Genomic DNA, 23,805 nt, shown 5'->3' with positions numbered 1-23,805 from the left:
AATAGCTCGCCTTTAGCTCCCCTGTTTTATTTTGATATGTTCCTAGAGAAAACAAAGTTGAAAGATGTTAGTAGCAATGATGCGGACTTGGTCCGTGATCTGAGGATTAACCTCATTGCTGCACAGAAGTATTATGTCCTTGATGCACCGCTAGGTGACAGAACTATTGCAGGAGCAGATGCAGACGTTATGAACGTTTTGACAAAAGCTCGATATGATGACTACCTGATAGTTTAGTGCACCATGCTTTACGGCTTAGAACCGGGACTTCAAAAATGTTTTGAACACCACAGAGCATATAAGATGTTTCAAGAGTTGAAATTGGTATTTCATACTCATGCCCATGTCGAGAGGTATGAGACCTCTGACAGTACTTTGCCAATAAGATGGAGGAGAATAGGTCAACCAGTGAGAATGTGCTCAGATTGTCTGAGTACTACAATTACTTGAATCAAGTGGGAGTTAATCTTCCAGATAAGATAGTAATTGACAAAGTTCTCTAGTCACTATCACCAAGTTAATAAAACTTCGTGATGAACTATAATATGCAAGAGATGACAAAAGTAATTCCCGAGCTCTTCGCGATGCTGAGATCGGCGAAGGTAGAAATCAAGAAAAGAGCATCAAGTGTTCATGGTTAAAAAGATCACTAGTTTCAAGAAAAGGGCAAAGGGAAAGAAGGGGAACTTCAAAAAGAATGGCAAGCAAGTTGCTGCTCAAGTGAAGAAGCCCAAGTTTGGACCTAAGCCTGATACTGAGTGCTTCTACTGCAAAAAAGGGCTAGTCACTGGAAGCGGAACTACCCCAAATAATTTGCGGATAAGAAGGATGGCAAAGTGAACAAAAGTATATTTGATATACATGTTATTGATGTGTACTTTACTAGTGTTTATAGCAACCCCTCGGTACTTGATACTGGTTCAGTTGCTAAAGAGTAGTAATTCGAAACGGGAGTTGCATAATGAACAGAAACTAGTTAAGGATGAAGTGACGATGTGTATTGGAAGTGGTTCCAAGATTGATATGATCATCATCGCACACTCCCTATACTTTCGGGATTAGTGTTGAACCTAAATAAGTGTTATTTGGTGTTTGCGTTGAGCATGAATATGATTTGATCATGTTTATTGCAATACGGTTATTCATTTAAGTTAGAGAATAATTGTTGTTATGTTTACATGAATAAAACCTTATATGGTTACACACCCAATGAAAATGGTTTGTTGGATCTCGATCGTAGTGATACACATATTCATAATATTGAAGCCAAAAGATGCAAAGTTAATAATGATAGTGCACCTTATTTGTGGCACTGCCGTTTAGGTCATATTGGTGTAAATCGCATGAAGAAACTCCATGCTGATGGAATTTTGGAATCACTTGATGCTTGCGAACCATGCCCTATGGGCAAGATGACTAAAACTCCGTTCTCCGGAACAATGGAGCGAGCAACTGAATTATTGGAAATAATACATACTGATGTATAAGATCTGATGAGTGTTGAGGCTCGCGGCGGGTATCATTATTTTCTGACCTTCACAGATGATTTGAGCAGATATGGGTATATCTACTTGATGAAACATAAGTCTGAAACATTTGAAAAGTTCAAAGAATTTCAGAGTGAAGTGGAAAATCATCGTGACAAGAAAATGAAGTTTCTACGATTTGATCGCGGAGATGAATATTTGAGTTACGAGTTTGGCCTTCAATTAAAACAATGTGGAATAGTTTCACAAACTCATGCCACCTGGAACACCACAGCATAATGGTGTGTCCGAACGTCATAACCGTACTTTATTGGATATAGTGCAATCTATGATGTTTCTTACCGATTTACCACTAATGTTTTGGGGTTATGCATTAGAGACAGCTGCATTCACGTTAAAAAGGGCACCATCTAAATCTATTGAGACGACACCGTATGAACTGTGGTTTGGCAAGAAACCAAAGTTGTCGTTTCTTAAAGTTTGGGGTTGCGATGCTTATAAGAAAAAGTTTCATCCTGATAAGCTCAAACCCAAATCAGAGAAATGTCTCTTCATAGGATACCCAAAGGAGATAGTTGGGTACACCTTCTATCACAGATCCGAAGGCAAGACATTCATTGCTAAGAATGGATCCTTTCTAGCGAAGGAGTTTCTATCGAAAGAAGTGAGTGGGAGGAAAGTAGAACTTGATGAGGTAACTGTACCTACTCCCTTATTGGAAAGTAGTTCGTCACAGAAATCTGTTCCTGTGACTACTACACCAACTAGTGAGGAAGCTAATGATGATGACCATGTAACTTCAGATCAAGTTACTACCGAACCTCGTAGGTAAACCAGAGTGAGATCCGCACCAGAGTGGTACGGTAATCCTGTTCTGGAGGTCATGTTACTTGACCATGACGAACCTACGAACTATGAGGAAGCGATGATGAGCCCAGATTCCACGAAATGGCTTGAGGCCATGAAATCTGAGATGGAATCCATATATGAGAACAAAGTGTGGGCTTTGGTTGACTTGCCCGATGATCGGCAAGCCATAGAAAATAAATCGATCTTCAAGAGGAAGACGGACGCTGATAGTAGTGTTACTATCTACAAAGCTAGAATTGTCGCAAAAAGGTTTTCGACAAGTTCAAGGTGTTGACTACGATGAGAGTTTCTCATTCGAATCTATGCTTAAGTCTGTCCGAATCATGTTAGCAATTGCCGCATTTTATGAAATTTGGCAAGTGGATAAAGAAAACTGCATTCCTTAATGGATTTATTAAAGAAGAGTTGTATATGATGCAACAAGAAGGTTTTGTCAATCCTAAAGGTGCTAACAAAATATGCAAGCTCCAGCGATCCATCTATGGACTAGGGCAAGCATCTCGGAGTTGGAATATACGCTTTGATGAATTGATCAAAGCATATAGTTTTATACAGACTTGAGGTGAAGCCTGTATTTACAAGAAAGTGAGTGGAAGCACTACAACATTTCTGATAAGTATATGTGAATGACATATTGTTGATCGACAATAATGTAGAATTATTCTGCAAAGCATAAAGGAGTGTTTGAAAGGAGTTTTTTCAAAGAAAGACCTCGGTGAAGCTGCTTACATATTGAGCATCAAGATCTATAGAGATAGATCAAGACGCTTGATAAGTTTTTCAATGAGTACATACCTTGACAAGATTTTAAAGTAGTTCAAAATGGAACCGTCAAAGAAAGAGTTCTTGCCTGTGTTACAAGGTGTGAAATTGAGTAAGACTCAAAGCCCGACCACGACAGAAGATAGAAAGAGAATGAAAGTCATTCCCTATGCCTTGGCCATAGGTTCTATAAAGTATGCCATGCTGTGTACCAGATCTATTGTATACCCTACACTGATTTTGGCAAGGGAGTACAATAGTGATCTAGGAGTAGATCACTGGACAACGGTCAAAATTATCCTTAGTGGAATAAGGATATGTTTCTCGATTATGGAGGTGACAAAAAGGTTCGTCGTAAAGGGCTACATCGATGCAAATGTTGACACTGATCCAGATGACTCTAAGTCCCAATCTGGATACATATTGAAAGTGGGAGCAATTAGCTACAGTAGCTCCATGCAGAGCATTGTTGACATAGAAATTTGCAAAATACATACGGATCTGAATGTGGCAGACCCGTTGACTAAAATTTTTCTCACAAGCAAAACATGATCACACCCTAGTACTCTTTGGGTGTTAATCACATAGCGATGTGAACTAGATTATTGACTCTAGTAAACCCTTTGGGTGTTCGTTACATGACGATGTGAACTATGGGTGTTAATCACATGGTGATGTGAACTATTGGTATTAAATCACATGGTGATGTGAACTAGATTATTGACTCTAGTGCAAGTGGGGGACTGAAGGAAAAATGCCCTAGAGGCAATAATCAAGTTATTATTTATTTCCATATATCATGATAAATGTTTATTATCATGCTAGAATTGTATTAACCGGAAACATAATACATGTGTGAATACATAGACAAACAGAGTGTCACTAGTATGCCTCTACTTTACTAGCTCGTTAATTAAAGATGGTTATGTTTCCTAAGCATAGACATGAGTTGTCAGTTGATTAACGGGATCACATCATTAGGAGAATGATGTGATTGACTTGACCCATTCCGTTAGCTTAGCACTTGATCGTTTAGTATGTTGTTATTGCTTTCTTCATGACTTACACATGTTCCTATCACTATGAGATTATGCAACTCCCGTTTACGGGAGGAACACTTTGTGTGCTACCAAATGTCACAACGTATCTGGGTGCTTATAAAGGTGCTCTACAGGTGTCTCCGAAGGTACTTGTTGGGTTGGCGTATTTCGAGATTAGGATTTGTCACTCCGATTGTCGGAGAGGTATCTCTGGGCCCACTCGGTAATGCACATCACTATAAGCCTTGCAAGCATTGCAACTAATGAGTTAGTTGCGGGATGATGTATTACGGAACGAGTAAAGAGACTTGCCGGTAACGAGATTGAAGTAGGTATTGAGATACCGACGATCGAATCTCGGGCAAGTAACATACCGATGACAAAGAGAACAACGTATGTTGTTATGTGGTTTGACCGATAAAGATCTTCGTAGAATATGTGGGAGCCAATATGAGCATCTAGGTTCCGCTATTGGTTATTGACCGGAGACGTGTCTCGGTTATGTCTACATTGTTCTCGAACCCGTAGGGGCCGCATGCTTAAAGTTCGATGACGGTTATATTATGAGTTTATGTGTTTTGATGTACCGAAGGTAGTTCGGAGTCCCGGATGAGATCGGGGACATGACGAGAAGTCTCGAAATGGTCGAGACGTAAAGATCGATATATTGGACGACTATATTCGGACATCGGAAAGGTTCCGAGTGATTCGGGTATTTTTCGGAGTACCGGAGAGTTACGGGAATTCGTCGGGGAGTATATGGGCCTTATTGGGCTTTAGGGGAAAGAGAGAGGAGAGGCTGCGCGCCCCCAAGGCCTAGTCCGAATTGGACTAGGGGGAAGGGCTGCGCCCCCTCCTTTCTTCTCTTCTCTCTCCCCTTTCCTTGACTCCTACTCCTACTACTTGGAAGGGGGGATCCTACTCCCGGTGGGAGTAGGACTCCTCCTAGGGCACGCCATAGAGAGGGCCGGCCCTCCCCCTCCTCCACTCCTTTATATACAGGGAGGGGGGCACCCCTTGGAGACACAACAATTGATCTCTTGGATCTCTTAGCCGTGTGCGGTGCCCCCCTCCACCATAATCCACCTCGATAATATCGTAGCGGTGCTTAGGCGAAGCCCTGCGTCGGTAGAACATCATCATCGTCACCACGCCGTCGTGCTGACGGAACTCTCCCTCATAGCTCGGCTGGATCGGAGTTCGAGGGACATCATCGAGTTGAACGTGTGCTGAACTCGGAGGTGTCGTGCGTTCGGTACTTGTCGGTCGGATCATGAAGACGTACGACTACATCAACCGCGTTGTGCTAACGCTTCTGCTTTCGGTCTACGAGGGTACGTGGACAACACTCTCCTCTCTCGTTGCTATGCATCACCATGATCCTGTGCGTGCGTAGGATTTTTTTTAAAATTACTACGTTCCCAAACACGGACGACCTGCACCTCGTCGTCCTTGCGGATCGAGATGGAGCACACATTGTACTTGTGGCGTAGCTCCAAGGAGTGGGTCGCGAACGACCTGCACCTCGTCGTCCTTGCAGATCGAGATGGAGCGCATATTGCACTTGTGGCGTAGTTCTGATGAGAGGGTCGCTCTTCATTCAAAGGTTTAAAAACTTAGGCGAGTACGGGACTGTAGCTAAGCCTCCGAGTGAGAGGGTTGCTCATCACTCGGTAGGATTTTTTAAACTTAGGCGAGTACGAGACTGCAGCTAAGCCCCCGAGTGAGAGGGTTGCTCATCACTTGGTAGGATTTATTTTAAACTTAGGCGAGTACGGGACTGCAGCTAAGCCTCCGAGTGAGAGGGTTGCTCATCACTCGGTAGGATTTTTTAAACTTAGGCGAGTACGAGACTGCAGCTAAGCCCCCAAGTGAGAGGGTTGCTCATCACTCGGTAGGACTTTGAAAACTAATCGAGTACGAGACTGCAGCTAAGCCCCCAAGTGAGAGGCTTGCTCATCACTCGGTAGGATTTTTAAAACTCAGGCGAGTACGAGACTGCAGCTAAGCCCCCGAGTGAGAGGCTTGCTCATCACTCGGTAGGATTTTTAAAACTTAGGCGAGTACGAGACTGCAGCTAAGCCCCCGAGTGAGAGGCTTGCTCATCACTCGGTAGGATTTTTAAAACTTAGGCGAGTACGAGACTGCAGCTAAGCCCCCGAGTGAGAGGCTTGCTCATCACTCGGTAGGATTTTTAAAACTTAGGCGAATCAGGTTCGTGGCTAAGCCCCCGAGTGAGAGGCTTGCTCATCACTCGGTAGGATTTTTTAACCTTAGGTGAATCAGGTTTGCGTCTAAGCCCCTGAGTGAGAGGTTTGCTCTTCACTCGGTAGGATTTTTGAAACTTAGGCGAATCAGGTTCGCGGCTAAGCCACCCACTGGGTTTTTTTTGGACACAAGCATATGTAAGAACAATCATTTAGAAGACTGTAAAACTGTGTATTTTATAAACAAACTGAAAGGCACTGCTTATTACATCTCATCAGACCGAATGTTTAAGTATAAAAAGGGCGGAGCAGCTCCGCAATCCAAGCGCGTGACTCGTCTTTCTTGTGTTCCACATTGTAGAGGTGATATGCTCCGTTATGGAGCACCTTGGTGACGATGAAGGGACCTTCCCAAGCAGGAGCAAGCTTATGGGGCCGTTGCTGATCCACTCGAAGCACAAGGTCTCCTTCTTGAAATGCTCGACCTCTCACGCTTCTGGCCTGGAATCGACAAAGGTCTTGCTGATAAATGGTCGACCGGATCAAGGCCATCTCCCTTTCTTCTTCCAGAAGATCAACAACATCCTGTCGAGCTTGTTCAGCTTTAGCTTCTGAGAAGAGTTCTACTCGGGGTGCACTGTGAAGCAAATCACTCGGTAGCACAGCTTCAGCCCCATAGACCATGAAGAAGGGAGTCCGACCAGTCGACCGATTCGGTGTTGTTCTTAATCCCCAAAGGACTAATGGAAGCTCATCTACCCAAGCGCCTGCTGCATGTTTGAGGTCTCGCATCAATCGGGGTTTCAGCCCCTGGAGGATCAAACCGTTTGCTCTTTCTGCCTGTCCATTCGACTGCGGGTGGGCGACTGAAGCGTAGTCGAACCGAGTGCCTTGGGAAGTGTAAAATGCTCTGAACTCATCACAATCAAAGTTGGATCCATTATCTATGATAATGCTATGAGGGACTCCATATCTGAATGTCAGCTCTCTGATGAAACTGATGGCAGTGCCGGAATCGAGACTCTTGATGGGTTTGGCTTTGATCCATTTAGTGAACATGTCGACTGCTACAAGTAAATGAGTGAAACCACTTCTGCCGGTCCTCAGGGGTCCAACCATATCCAATCCCCAAACAGCAAATGGACAGACGAGTGGAATGGTCTTCAAGGCCGATGCAGGCTTGTGGGACATGTTGGAGTAGAACTGACAACCTTCACATTTGTCGACTATATCTTTTGCCATCTCATTTGCTCATGGGCAATAGAATCCCGCACGGTATGCTTTGGCCACGATGGTACAAGAGGACGCATGGTGACCACATGTCCCCGAGTGGATGTCATTGAGGATCATTCGACCTTCTTCTGGTGTGATGCATTGTTGAGCAACTCCAGTAACACTGTCTCTGAAAAGCTGTCCACCTATCACTGTGAAAGCTTTGGATCGACGGACAATCTAACGGGCCTCATCTTCATCTTCTGGAAGTTCTTTCTTGAGAAATATGCAATATATTGCACTGTCCAATCGGGGATGACGACCAAAACCTCCATGATCAGGTCGACCACGGCTGGAATCTCGACTTCAGTTGGTTCGGTAGAACTTTTTGGTTGCGGGGGCTCTTCTGTGAAAGGATCCTCTTGAACTGACGGTGTGTGAAGATGATCTAGGAACACATTGCTGGGAATGGGCTCTCGCTTAGAACCTATCTTCGCCAAGTCATTAGCTGCTTGATTCTTCAGTCAGGGTATATGGTGGAGCTCCAACCCTTCAAACTTCTTTTCTAACTTTCTCACCGCATTGCCATAGCCAGTCATGACCGGGCTCCGGATGTCCCACTCTTTCATCACTTGATTGACCACTAAATCTTAGTCGCCGTAAACCATTAGGCGACGGACGCCAAGTGAAATGGCCATACACAACCCATACAGAAGTGCCTCATATTCGGCTTCATTGTTGGAGGAATCAAAGTGAATCTGGAGAACATAACTGAGCTTCTATCCTCAGGGGGATACCAGAACTACCCCAACACCAGAACCATTCAGCATCTTGGATCCATCAAAGAACATAGTCCAATGCTCCGAGTGAATCTGAGTCGGTTGTTGCTGCTCAACCCACTCGGCGAGGAAGTCTGCTATTGCTTGGGACTTGATTGCTTTCTTTGCCTCAAACTTGATATCCAATGAAAGGAGTTCAATCACCCATTTTGCCACTCGACCAGTTGCATCTCTGTTGTTCAGAATTTCTGACAATGGAGTGTCGCTGGCAACTGTAATCGAATGATCTGAGAAATAATGTGCAACCTTCTTCGTGATCAAGTAAATTCCATAAACAAGCTTCTGATAATGCGGATATCTCTGCTTGGTTGAGTCAAGACTTCAGAAATATAGTACATTGGGCACTGAACCTTGTAGGCTTTACCTTCTTCTTCCCACTCGACCGTGAGCACTGTACTGACAACTTGTCCAGTGGCTGCAATATAAAGCAGTAAAGGCTCTTTGCTGATTGGGGCAGCAAGCACCGGCTGGGTGGAAAGCAGGGCTTTGAGCTCTGCAAACACCGCGTCAGCTTCAGGAATCCACTCGAACTTACCAGATTTCTTCATCAGTCGGTAAAGAGGCAATGCCTTTTCACCGAGACGAGAGATGAATCGACTCAAAGCGGCCAAACAACCAGTGAGCTTCTGAACATCATGCACACGCACAGGGCGTTTCATTCGGAGGATGGCACCAACTTTCTCTGGGTTTGCATCGATCCCTTGTTCGGAAACAAGGAAACCGAGTAACTTTCCACCCGGGACTCCGAATGTGCATTTCGACGGATTAAGCTTGATATCATATCTCCTCAAGTTGGCAAAGGTTTCAGCGAGGTCAGTCAGTAGGTCGGAACCTTTACGTGACTTAACCATGATGTCGTCCATGTATGCTTCCACATTCCGATTGATTTGAGTGAGCAGGCACTTCTGAATCATTCTCATAAATGTGGCACCAGCATTCTTGAGACCGAACGACATGGTAACATAGCAAAAGCACCCGAATGGGGGTGATAAAAGCTGTTTTTATCTCATGGGTCCATACAGTCGGATCTGATGATACCCGGAATATGCATCCAGAAAAGACAAGCGCTCACACCTCGCAGTTGAGTCGACAATTTGGTCGATGCGGGGGAGGGGGAAATGATCTTTTAGGTAGGCCCGATTGATATGTTTGAAATCAATGCACATACGAAGTGAATCGTCCTTCTTGGGAACCATGACAACATTGGTGAGCCACTCGGAGTGGTAAATTTCACGGATGAACTCAGCTGCCAGAAGTCGAGCCACTTCCTCGCTGATTGCCTTTCTCTTCTCCACGGCGGACTGACGGAGATGCTCTTTGACAGGTTTTGATTTTGGATTGACTCGCAAACGGTGCTCAGCCAGTCCCCTAGGTACACCCGGCATGTCAGCCGGCTTCCATGCAAAGATGTCCCAGTTCTCACGGAGGAACTGGATGAGCGCTTCTTCCTATTTGCTGTCGAGCGTTGTTGAGATATGAGTCGGAGCAGCATTGGGGTCAGTTGGGTGAATGTGAATTGGCTTTGTTTCACCGGATGACTGAAATGCAAAATCTAAAGCAGGCTTCTTGGCTCGCAACAAATCACTCGGATCTGCATTCTTCTGGTATTCTTGCATTTCAACTGCTGCCATTTGTTCATCGGCAATTTTAGATCCCTTCTGGAGGCACTCTTCTGCTCTCTGCCGATTACCAGTAACTATGATTACGCCTCTGGGACCAGGCATCTTCAGCTCAAGGTACACGTAGCATGGTCGATCCATGAAACGAGCATATGCAGGTCTGCCCAGAATAGCATGATAAGCACTTTGAAAATCCACAACTTCAAATGTCAACTTCTCCCTACGGTAATTCTTTGAATCACCGAAAACCACGTCAAGAGTGATCTGGCCGAGTGAATCAGCTTTCTTTCCAGGGATGACTCCGTGGAACCTCATGTTGCTCTCGCTAAGCTTGGACATCGGAATGCCCATTCCTCTCAGGGTCTTAGCGTAGAGAATATTCAGACCACTGCCACCATCCATCAATAGTTTGGTCAGTCGGGTGCCTCCAACAACTGGGTCAACAACCAATGCTTGCCGCCCTGGAGTGGCAACGCGTGCTGGGTGATCAGACTGGTCAAATGTGATTGCAGTTTGTGACCACTTCAAGTATGTCGTCGTTGCCAGAGCGACCATATTTACTTCTCTATTGATAACTTTCAGTCGACTTTTGCTCTCGACGTCAACAAAAATCACTAAGGTGGAATTGGCATTGGGGAAACCATCATCCTCCTCTTTGTCTTCTTCCGTATCAGATTCCGTCTCTTTTTCACTGGGTTGTTTCTCTCGGAACTGCTGGATAAAGAGTCGACACTGTCGAGTGGTATGTTTGGGATAAATCAGATTTCCCTCTTCATCCTTCTTGGTGTGTATATGACATGGTAAATCTAACACATCATTTCCTGCCTGATCTTTTACCTTCTTGGGGGTCCAGGGCCCCTTAGGTTTTCCCTTGAATTTTCCTTGGGTCGCAACTGCAACCTCTCTAGGACCGGCAGGCTCCGCTTTGCGCTTCTACTTCCGATTGGAATTACCTCCTCCAGTGTCCTGGCCGACAGGTTTGCTCTTGCCGCTACAGAGTCGGTCTTCTTCTTCGCCATTTGCGTACCGAGTGGTTATTTCCATCATTCGGGTCAGGGTCATGTCTCCTGTCCGACCGAATTTCAGGTTAAGCTCACGATACTGAACGCCCTCCTTGAAGGCGCAAACTGCTTGATGCTGAGACACATTCTCCACTATGTGATGCAAAGTAGTCCACCTCTGGATGTAATCCCTCAAAGTTTCATTCGGTTTTTGCGCACAATGATGTAATTCTGCCAACCCTGCAGGTCGCTTGCATGTACCTTCAAACGTTCTGACAAACACTCTGGCTAACTCTTCCCAGCTGAATATACTGCTTGGAGTCAACTGATTCAACCACGCTCTGGCCGAACCTTCTAACATCAGAGGAAGATGCTTCATCGCCACCTCTTCATTACCACCACCGATCTGCACAGCCACTCGGTAATCCTCCAGCCAAGTGGCAGGCTTTGATTCACCGGTAAATTTGCTCACTCCTATTGCCAACCTGAAGTTGGGGGGAATCTCAGCAGCTCTGATGGCTCTGCTGAAACACTCTAGACCGGAAACATGAACTCTACCGCCAGTCGGACGATCCCTGTCAAGTCCTTCTCGGTGTGCTCTGTTCGTGTCGACCAGACCTTGAACGAGGATCGACCTCGCATCAAAACCTGGCTCTCTTGGGTCGACTGGTACCCTCCGCTCACCGCTGTGTGGGCGCCTGTCATCATATTGACGGGGCACATATGATCCACTCCTTGGAGGAGGTGTAGGCACTCGACGGCGGTCATCCCGGCCGAGTCGGTGATCATACTGCTTATGGTTCCGATCGACGTACTGCTCTTGGCGATGCCCACGTCCCTCACGCCGCAGGGGCGATCTTGGGCTGTGAGCCGACTGAACTATGTCAGCCATCACAGATCTGCGGTGTATTCTGTTACGCAACTGAGATATTGCCGTCTTCTGCTCTCCTGCTTCCCGAAGCAACACTCTGATTTGCATCAAACCTCTTCCAGCCTCCGACTGGGACGGCTGAATAGACTCTGCTATACGGGCTGCGGCTATAAGATTCTGAATCGGAGTGCGGTATACCCGTGGTTCAGGCGGGAACAATTGTCGTTGCCGTCGACTGGACTCAGGGATCTGCCGTCAAGCACGTTCATCGAGTACATGCTGAAGATTCTCCAGTCAAGTGCGCTCAGCCAAAGTGGCCAAGCGCGCGGCCTCCAAGGCCCGAGCCTCGGAGGTTTCTTCGACGATGGGAGTGTGGAGCGCCTCCATGTTGCGGCGGTGAAGTTCCTCCCTCTGCTGTGAAGTGAGGGCTTCGGGATGATATTCCTCGTGGACACGCGATGGATCGCCGCCGCTATCGCCATGATGGAAACCTGGCAGGCTGTGCGGCGTGTCGACCACCAAGACTTCCGCTGCAGGATCGCTGCTGTCGCACTCGGAAAGGGTCTCGACGGAACCAGTCGAACAGGCCATAGAGAGATTCATTAGGCTCGATTGCCGTGACTTGAGGGGTGGCCGATTGACGTGCCACCGCATGCTTCACCCACCGCTAAAGCCGCGACCGACCGGATCGCTTGCGCCGGCGAACAACGGGGAGTGAAGACATCACGGGAGCTGACCGATACTGGGTCGTTGGCTGCCGCAGAAGGACGCCGCGAACGCATGCACGAAAGTGTGTCGCCCCGTGGACGGGGAGCGTCTCGACGTCGAGGGGGCCCTCCTGGACCCAGGCGGAGTCGTCGGCGATGAAAACGAGTGCGCCGAGATGGATCTTGCGGCCCTCAGCCAATCCACCGCCAGAAACCATGATGCTGGGAATCGGAAAAATCGCAACCTCACCGGAAAGTCGCTAAGACACCCGCCCCAAGGTGGGCGCCAACTGTCGTGGGAGTAAACCTGACAATAGAATAGGGGGTATGTATGGAGAGGGAAGATCCTTGCTACGGTGATGTTGTGCACGCAAGATTTACGAGTTCAGGCCCTTCGCGGAGGAAGTAACAGCCCTACGTCTCGGTGCCCGGAGGCTTGGTCGATTGGATTATGCATGAAGATACAAGGGGTGCGAACCCTTGTCACAGAGGAGGGGGTGGCTTATATACAGTGCGCCAGGACCCCAACCATCCCCCGTTACATAGGGTTCAATGTACATAAAGAGGGGATGTTACTGGTAATGCCAGCATTGAAGTCATATAAATGACCATTACGACTACGAAGTGAACGCCTGACCGTTGTCATTCAGAGTGACCTTAGATCTTCTGTACTTCGAGTGGTTTCTGATATGGTCGAGTGATTATATCTCTGTCGAGTGGAACCGTTGGTCGAGTGGGTTGCACCTTGGGGTGATTCCAGTCGGTAGAAGTTGTTGTACTTTGAATGTCCTTGACTGTAAGGCAGTGACCTTGGGAAGGGTGCTTAGATCAGGTCTATTGCCCTACCCTAGGTACATGTCACCGTCAGGAGGTGCCCCACCCCTTTCCTTTCTCTCCTGAGGAGGGAAAGGCATGAGGGGCCACCCCTCCCCTTTCCTTCCCCATAGGACCGGCCAGCCAAGGGAGGGGCGCGCTGAAGGAAATATGTCCTAGAGGCAATAATAAAGTTGTTATTTTATATTTCCTTATATCATGATAAATGTTTATTATTCATGCTATAATTGTATTAACCGAAAACTTGAAACATGTGTGGATACATAGACAAAACACCATGTCCCTAGTAAGCCTCTACTAGACTAGCTCGTTAATCAAAGATGGTTAAGTTTCCTAACCATAGACATGTGTTGTCATTTGATGAACGGGGTCACATCATTAGGAGAATGATGTGATGGACAAGACCCATCCGTTAGCTTAGCATGTTGATCGTTCAGTTTCATTGCTATTGCTTTCTTCATGTTAAATACATATTCCTTCAACTATGAGATTATGCAACTCTCGGATACCGGACGAATACCTTGTGTGCTATCAAACATCACAACGTAACTAGGTGATTATAAAGATGCTCTAAAGGTATCTCCAAAGGTGTTTGTTGGGTTGGCATAGATCGATATTTGGAATTTGTCACTCCGATTGTCGGAGAGGTATCTCTAGGCCCTCTCAGTAATGCACATCATAATAAGCTTTGCAAGCAATGTTACTAATGAGTTACTTGCGGGATGATGTATTACAGAATGAGTAAAGAGACTTGTCGGTAACGATATTGAACTAGGTATGTAGATACCGACGATCGGATCTCCGGCAAGTAGCATACCAATGACAAAGGGAATAACGTATGTTGTCATTGCGGTATGACTGATAAAGATCTTCGTAGAATATGTAGGAACCAATATGAGCATCCAGATTCCGTTGTTGGTTATTGACCGAAGAGGTGTCTCGGTCATGTCTACATAGTTTTCGAACCCGTAGGGTCCGCATGCTTAACGTTCGATGACGATTTTGTATTATATGAGTTATGTGATTTGGTGATCGACTGTTGTTCGGAGTCCCAGATGAGATCACGGACATGACGAGGAGTCTCGAAATGGTGGAGAGGTAAATATTCATATATAGGACGATGATATTCGGACATCCGAAGTGTTCGGGGGTATTGTTGGTTGAAGCGGCCCGGACCAACCTTACATGACCACGTTCATGAGACCGGTTCCACCGACAGACATGCAACTAGTTTTGCATAAAGGTCGCTGGCGGGTGTCTGTTTCTCCAACTTTAGTTGAATCGAATTTGACCGTGGCCGGTCCCTGTTGAAGGTTAAAACAACACACTTGATAAATCACCGTTGTGGTTTTGATGCGTAGGTAAGAACGGTTCTTGCTAGAAGCCCATAGCAGCCACGTAAAACTTGCAACAACAAAGTAGAGGATGTCTAACTTGTTTTTGCAAGGCATGTTGTGATGTGATATGGTCAAGACATGATGTGATATACATTATTGTATGAGATGATCATGTTTTGTAAAAGTTATCGGCAACTGGCAGGAGCCTTATGGTTGTCGCTTTATTGTATGAAATGCAAACGCCATGTAATTGCTTTACTTTATCACCATGCGTTAGCAATAGTTGTAGAAGCAATAGTTGGCGAGACGACCACGACGCTACGATGGAGATCAAGGTGTCAAGCCCGGGGACGATGAAGATCATGATGGTGCTTTGGAGATGGAGATCAAAGGCACAAGATGATGATGGCCATATCATGTCACATATTTTGATTGCATGTGATGTTTATCTTTTATGCATCTTATTTTGCTTAGTATGGCAGTAGCATTATAATATGATCCCTTAACAAAATTTTAAGGTATAAGTGTTCTCCCTGAGTATGCACCGTTGCGACAGTTCGTCGTGCTGAGACACCACGTGATGATCGGGTGTGATAGGCTGTACGTTCACATACAATGGATGGAAGACAGTTTTGCACATGCGGAATACTCAGGTTAAACTTGACGAGGCTAGCATGTTCAGACATGGCCCCAGAACACTGGAGACCGAAAGGTCGTACGTGAATCATATAGTAGATATGATCAACATAGAGATGTTCACCATTGATGACTACTCCATCTCATGTGATGGTCGTACATGGTTTAGTTGATTTGGATCACGTGATCATTTAGATGACTCGAGCGATGTCTATCTAAGTGGGAGTTCTGAAGTAATATGATTAATTGAACTTAATTTATCATGAACTTAGTCCTGATAGTATTTGCAAATTATGCTGTAGATCAAAAGCTCGCGTTGTAGCTCCCCTATGTTTGTGATATGTTCCTAGAGAAAAGTAAGCTGAAAGATGATAGTAGCAATGATGCGGACTGGGTCCGTGGTCTGAGGATTATCCTCTTTGCTGCACAGGAGATGTTGGGGAACGTAGTATTTCGGAAAAAAATCCTACAATCACGCAAGATCTATCTGCTTGTGGCCAAAACATGTATGTATGAAAGGGTTGTGTAATGTTTTAAATAACGAAATCACGACTCTGATGTGGCACCTACCTCACAAAATGGCCAACCCACACGGTGGCTCACGACTTGTAGTGTACTGCGAGCCACCCGCCACCCCCCAGACGCGCGCGCACACACACACACACACACACACCGCAAATCCACCGCAACTACGATGCATGTTAAATTATCCTGCGGTGAACATATGTTACTGATGTCTACTACGCAACTTTATTCTTGTAGACACGTGTTAGGCCTCCAAGCGCAGAGTTTTGTAGGACAGTAGCAATTTTCCCTCAAGTGGATGACCTAAGGTTTATCAATCCATGAGAGGTGTAGGATGAAGGTGGTCTCTCTCAAACGACCCTGCAACCAAATAAGAGAAATCTCTTGTGTCCTCAACACACCCAACACAATGGAAAATTGTATAGGTGCACTAGTTCGGCGAAGAGATGGTGATAAAAGTGTAATATGGATGGTAGAAATATAATTTTATAATCTGAATAAATAAAAACAGCAAGGTAGAAAATATTAAACGGGCACACAAACGGTATTGCAATGCTTAAAATGAGGCCTAGGGTCCGTACTTTCGCTAGTGCAATCTCCCAACAGTGCTAACATAGTTGGATCATATGATTATCCCTCAGAGTGTAATAAAGAATCACTCCTGAGTTCCTATTAGCGGAGAACAAAAGATAGAAATTGTTTGTAGGGTACGAAACCATCTCAAACACTAGTACAACGACGTCCTAAACAAACGGTTTAAAACCCCTTTCCACGACGGCATTTGGAACCGTCGCCAAGTGAGTGTGGGCGATAGCGGGGTCCTTCCCACACAACCCAGAAATCGTCGGGGATAGGCCCTCCTGGGACCCAGGCTGGGGCCGTGTGCGATCGGGCGAGGCATGGAAACCCAATCATTTCCGTAGGTATGTACATCCCACACGGTGAATCCCAGAAATCATTTCCGTAGGTATGTACATCCCACACGGTGAATCCCAGAAATCATTTCCGTAGGTATGTTCATCCCACACGGTGAATCTCATAAATCATTTCCGTAGGTATGTACATCCCACACGGTAAATCCCAGAAAATCATTTCCGTAGGTATGTACATCCCACACAGTTCTTTGTGTGGAAACGTGTGTGTAAGGTGGCCTAACACAAACAGTTCGCTACCGGAAGCCGTGTGTGATTGTTAGTTGATCGAACACGCCTACTTTCTAGAAACCGTGCGGGTTGTTTGAGTTCATCGCCCATGGTGCTGTCTGAGTAACCATTTGCAATAGAAAACCCCAATAAGCAGGGTAATTAGCCTATTATTGATAATCCATGTACTAATCAAACTGATATTTCTTATAAAACACGCCAGATATTTCATATCCGTATAAAAGCAACCATGATTTCATAATCGAATTACATCAGATAGCTTCGACACTCAGTTACTCCATTACACAACAGCACCAAGTTTCACATGCAGCATCAAAAACCTTTGGAAAGTAGCATCATACACGGTAAATAGACAGATGAATCTCATCTGGGAAACTGCAGAAGCGGAAGGCAAATATTGAGCCTTCAGTGATGTTGAATGTCCTTGCAACTTTAGGCCAGTGGCTATGGATAATTGCCTGCCCAACCTTCGTCCTCTTCAACAAGACTTCAATATTGTACCGTGGGTGTTGAATGAATACCTTCCTCGCCTCTTGACCATGCAGGTGGTTTGAGAGGTAATCATCGGTGAACTGCTTTGAAAAGTACTGAAAACAAAGCTATGCATAAATCGCTGTTGTAAATTTTGAAATGGCGCAAGGGGTAAAAACAAGGTAAAAGAGTTGGTACCATCCTATAGTTGACTGATGTCTTCTTCATTGTGCAAACAAAGATCTTGCTGTTATTCGTCGCAAGTTTCTTCATCCTAACAATCTTTCTGAGTTTCTTGACTTGACTGATATTCATGGACATCTCATTTCCCCATATGCAAAATAGGTCGAACAGTGGGTGTAAGCCTCTGACAGCAGGACCTACATGTGCAAGACCAAATTGTAAGAAACCTAAATATTAGAATGATTCCTGCAACTGCACAATAATGTGCTATTAGCCAAAGGACCCTGCTTGAACAAACCTCGATGGTAAACTGCAGTGTCTCCCATTGTTTCCCTGCAACACACATAAGGAAGATCTTGATCAGGTTAACTGAGAGTTGCCATACTATCAGTAGAATATGTATTGAGTACAGCCAAATTCGATTTGTGTCACAAGCATAACAATACAAAATTGTACCCACAGCAAATGAAAATCAAATTACAGAACTGAACCAAATAGTTAAATGGACAGCAGACCAAATGAACCAAAATAGTTAACTGAGCACGACATTGTAGAATAGAAACATGTACTAGAAGATAAGACAGTTAACAAAACAAAGAATGCTTGAGAACAGTACTACAAATGTAGCAATTGTTGGACCAAAGTGTTAACTGAACATTACATTTCAGTGGACCAAACTGTTAACTGAACATCAGATTGCATATTAACATTACAGAGGACAAATCACTAGAAGGCACTGGCGGTGGCCTCGAGAAAACATCACGAATTGTATTTTAAAGTAGAAAACCGCGCGGCGGTGTCGACGGTGGCCTCAAAGACGAGGTGCTCCTCCAAGATCTGGCGGTCGACACGCATGTCAGCCATAGCGACCTCGTTCGCGCGTGCGGCCGCATGCTACTCAGCTCCACGTTATACTGCATGTAAAATGGCTGTGGGCGGCGCTTAATTGGAGGAGGGGGGCAGTGATTTCGGTGGAAGGTGTCGCTCCGTCAGTCGGGGCATGTGGGACGGGAAAGGAGGAGGATGGTGTGGGTGGGGTGTGGATTACCTGACCATATCGATGAGGCCGCACAGCAAGAAGAAGGGTCGGCGGCGAGGAGGCTGCACAGCAAGAAGAAGGGTCACCGGCGAGGAGGCGGCGCTACAAGAAGAAGGGTCCCTGGCGAGGAGGCGGCGCTGCAAGAAGAAGGGTAGCCGACGAGGAGGCGGTGCTGCAAGAATAAGGGTCACCGGCGAGGAGGCCGAGCTACCAGTAAGCAACAGTGAAGGTTTGAACTTGGAAAGCAAGGAGGAACAGTGGAAATGTGGCTTTTGGTAGGAGGGAGGGGCGGGGAGATAGATATTTCCGTGGTGGCAAAAAAATTTTGCTCGGTGCCGCGAGAAACTGGCGCGCAAGTGTGGTTCAAGCGAGGGAGGTGGACTGTGGACGACAAAGCTTCCTGCGTAAGCCAGACAAGACGGTGCGCCAAGATATTTTATATGGCATCCCACGCGATTCTTTCTAGTAAATTGTTTGTGGTATACCTGATTTTTTCATTATGTTTTGAAAGACAAAATGGTGTTACGGAGGGAAAGGATGGTGTTTGAATTGCTAGAACATTTACGTACAGTGAACATGCAACTATTACATGAGTGTCGTGTTTAAATTTGGCATTATTCCGGGTTCGTTTGGCATTTTTATGCATTAGTTGAGTCTCTGGGCATTTAATGTGCATAATTCAAATTTGAACTACAAGCACATGCTCCAATGCACCAAAGTGTGCTGAAGAATCACATGTGCGTCTTTGGGTGAGTTTATAGGTCCCATGCAAGAAATGGGAATAAAATTCAAACATCTGGATGTCGTGGCTCAGCGAGAATGATTGAGAAACTTGGTTTTTAAATTCCCGTAAATCCAAAACATGGCTGAAAATCATGAAACTTGGCATGGTGTCATGACATGGCACCAGCATGCTGCAGTAATTTTTTTGGCCGAATTGGGACAAGCTTTGGTGTAAGCTTCTTGCAAACCGCAGCTTCCCTCAAGAAGGCTCCTGGTTCCGAGACGGAACATGTCACCTCCGTGTGCGAAATGACATACGTACACTGCCTTCTCCCGCCTTAATTTTTTTACACAGGCAGATTAGACCAAATAGAAGTATCGTGCTAAATTTTGGAATTATTCCGTGTTCATTTGGCCTTTTTATACATTAATTGAGTTTCTAGGCATTTAATGTGCATAATTCAAATTTGAACTACAAGCACGTGCTCCAGTGCACCATAGTTGTTTGAAAAATCTCATGTGTGTCCTTGGGTGAATTTCTAGGTCCCATGCAAGAGATGGGAGTGAAATTCAAACATCTAGGCGTCGTGGCTCGGCCGGAAAGATTGAGAAACTTGGTTTTTTAACTCCTGTAATTCTAAAACACGCCTGAAAATCATGAAACTTGGCATGGTCTCATGACATGGCACAAACATGATGTGGTAAATTTTTTGGCCGAATTGGGACAAGCTTTGGTGTAAGCTTCTTGCAAACCGGAGCTTCCCTCAAGAAGGCTCGTGGTTCCGAGAGGGAACGTGTCACCTCCGTGTGCGAAACGACATACGTACACTGCCTTCTCCCGCCTTAATTTTTTTGCACATCCAAATTAGACCAAATAGAAGTACCGTGCTAAATTTTGGAATTATTCCGGGCTTGCTTCGCCTTTTTTATACATTAATTGAGTTTTTGGGCATTTAATGTGCATAATTCAAATTTGAACTACAAGCACAGGCTCCAGTGCACCAAAGTTGTTTGAAAAATCACATGTGTGTCCTTGGGTGAATTTCTAGGTCCCATGCAAGAGATTGGAGTGAAATTTAAACTTCTGGGCATCGTGGCTCGGCCGGGAAGATTGAGAAACTTGGTTTTTTAATTCCTGTAATTCCAAAACACACCTGAAAATCATGAAACTTGGCATGGTGTCATGACATGGCATGAACATGTTGCGGGAATATTTTTGGCCGAATTGGGACAAGTTTTGGTGTAAGCTTCTTGCAAACCGGAGCTTCCCTCAAGAAGGCTCGTGGTTCCGAGAGGGAACGTGTCACCTCCGTGTGCGAAACGACATACGTACACTCCCTTCTCCCGCCTTATTTTTTATACACAGCCAGATTAGACCAAATAGAAGTACCGTGCTATATTTTGGAATTATTCCGGGTTCGTTTGGCCTTTTTTATACATTAATTGAGTTTCTGGGCATTTAATGTGCATAATTCAAATTTGAACTACAAGCACATGCTCAAGTGCACCAAAGTTGTTTGAAAAATCACATGTGTGTCCTTGGGTGAATTTCTAGGTCCCATGCAAGAGATGAGAGTGAAATTCAAACATCTGGGTGTCGTGGCTCGGCCGGAAAGATTGAGAAACTTGGTTTTTTAATTCCTGTAATTCCAAAACACGCCTGAAAATCATGAAACTTGGCATGGTGTCATGACATGGCACCAACATGCTGCGGTAATATTTTTGGCCGAATTGGGACAAGCTTTGGTGTAAGCTTCTTGCAAACCGGAGCTTCCCTCAAGAAGGCTCGTGGTTCCGAGAGGGAACGTGTCACCTCCGTGTGCGAAACGACATACGTACACTGCCTTCTCCCGCCTTATTTTTTTACGCAGCCAGATTAGACCAAATAGAAGTACCGTGCTAAAATTTGGAATTATTCTGGGCTTGTTTCGCCTTTTTTATACATTAATTGAGTTTTTGGGCATTTAATGTGCATAATTCAAATTTGAACTACAAGCACATGCTCAAGTGCACCAAAGTTGTTTGAAAAATCACATGTGTGTCCTAGGGTGAATTTCTAGGTCCCATGCAAGAGATGGGAGTGAAATTCAAACATCTGGGCGTCGTGGCTCAGTCGAAAAGATTGAGAAACTTGGTTTTTTAATTCCTGTAATTCCAAAACACGCCTGAAAATCATGAAACTTGGCATGGTGTCATGATATGGCACCAACATGCTGCGGTAATATTTTTGGCCGAATTGGGACAAGCTTTGGTGTGAGCTTCTTGCAAACCGGAGCTTCCCTCAAGAAGGCTCGTGGTTCCGAGAGGGAACGTGTCACCTCCGTGTGCGAAACGACATGCGTACACTGCCTTCTCCGGCCTTATTTTTTTACACATCCAGATTAGACCAAATAGAAGTACCGTGCTAAATTTTGGAATTATTCCAGGTTTGTTTGGCCTTTTTCATACATTAATTGAGTTTCTGGGCATTTAATGTGCATAATTCAAATTTGAACTACAAGCACATGCTCCAGTGCACCAAAGTTGTTTGAAAAATCACATGTGTGTCTTTGGGTGAATTTCTAGGTCCGATGCAAGAGATGGGCGTGAAATTCAAACATCTGGGCGTTATGGCTCGGCCGGAAAGATTGAGAAACTTGGTTTTTAAATTCTTGTAATTCCAAAACATGCCTGAAAATCATGAAACTTGGCATGGTCTCATGACATGGCACCAACATGCTGTGGTAACTTTTCTGTCTGATTTGCGAAGGCCCACACATTAACAATCAACAAAGTTATTTTGGAACAAGTGCTGTCACGTTACAAATCGGAAACACAAGTATTATTGAAACCATAGGCATTCGACTTACCAATTACATGCGGCCAGGCGTCCCCTTTTTTTATTGGCTAGGAGGTGCCGTGCGGGGTAGCTATTTGAGTACGGGATGCATGCGATCAGACCCCTGCGCGTGCTCATCGGGAGGAGAGCCCTTTGACCGCTACCCACCGCGCACCTCCCTCCCAACGTCTCCATTAATTGCGCCCGAGAACATGTTCTACGGCGTGGCTATATGTCTCACTGGACTGAGATTTAAGAGAGAAAAATAAAAATCTGAAAAGAAAGTTTTGCACGGATCTTGATGTAAGATCCGACGGACCTATATAGCATCGACTGCGACTTATAGCAAGCATGATGAATAAGGACGATGACAGTGGATAATAATTGTCTTACATATTAGAAACATAATTAAAAAAGCCACATGCGGCAACGCCCGAAATACATAAGGGCAAAAGAAGAAGGAAGACAACGATCTGGCTCGCTGATCTCTACTTTCTTGATGTGTTGCTGTAGGCCGCAGGAACTAGTCTCCGCGGCGAGCGGCGACGAGCTCTTTCTTGTCCTCAAGATGCTGCTTCAGAGCATCCACGGATTCCTCCACCAGCCTTCTGCACTCGATGCGCAGCTTGTTATTCTCGTCCATAAGTTTCTCGACGATGACACCAGTCCTCTTCAACAAGGCAGTGGTCTGCTCCTGCTGCTCCGCACTTCCAACGATCTTCGCCCTCAACAGGTCGCGCTTGGCCTGGAGCTTCGCATTGCTCTCATGTAGTTGCCGGATGACGTCGGTAGACCGTTCAAACGAGGCTTGCAGGTCATCCTGCAACCTCGCCCACCTGGAGATCTGATCCATCTGCCTATGGACGAGGGCACGCATGCGCCTGTAAGAGTCTTTGCCTGCCCGCGAGGCATTTTCCCAGGCCGCCGGGGCAAGGGAGGACATCTTTGCTGCATTCGCGGCGCGGCGGGACATCTCTTCTACTTCCGCGGCGCGGCCGGACCAGTCTACTGCATCGACGGCACGGCGGGCCCTTCGTGCTGCTTCGGCGGTGCGGCAGGACCTCTCTGCTGCTACGGCCGTGCGGCGGGACATGTTGGCTGCTATCACGGCGAGGCGGGACATCTCTTGTGCTCCCGCTTCCAGGCTCGCCTCTCCCTGGTGGCAATCTCTTGACCCAGAACTCACGCTGGCCATGGCGGACGCAAGGGAACGATGATGAATGACTTGTTTGTTTTTGACTTTTTGTGGATGAGGAGTTGAGGAGGAATGTGCAGTCATCTTGGAGTAGTAGTATTTATAACCGCGTAGTAATACGCTCCTTAGCGGGAAACCGTTTAGGTTTTGATCGGTGTGAACATGTTTGCAATTTGGAATGTGACGGGACGCATGCTCAAAATTTACTGACGGTTATAAGTGCGGCACTATTCCCGGAAGGCGTAACGTGGGTACGTACGCCTTCT

Source organism: Triticum aestivum, chromosome 7D (assembly GCF_018294505.1).
Source record: "Triticum aestivum cultivar Chinese Spring chromosome 7D, IWGSC CS RefSeq v2.1, whole genome shotgun sequence".
In the NCBI taxonomy this organism is placed as follows: Eukaryota; Viridiplantae; Streptophyta; class Magnoliopsida; order Poales; family Poaceae; genus Triticum; species Triticum aestivum.
The sequence above is the reverse complement of the archived record's forward strand: the minus strand, read 5'-3'. Positions refer to the sequence as shown.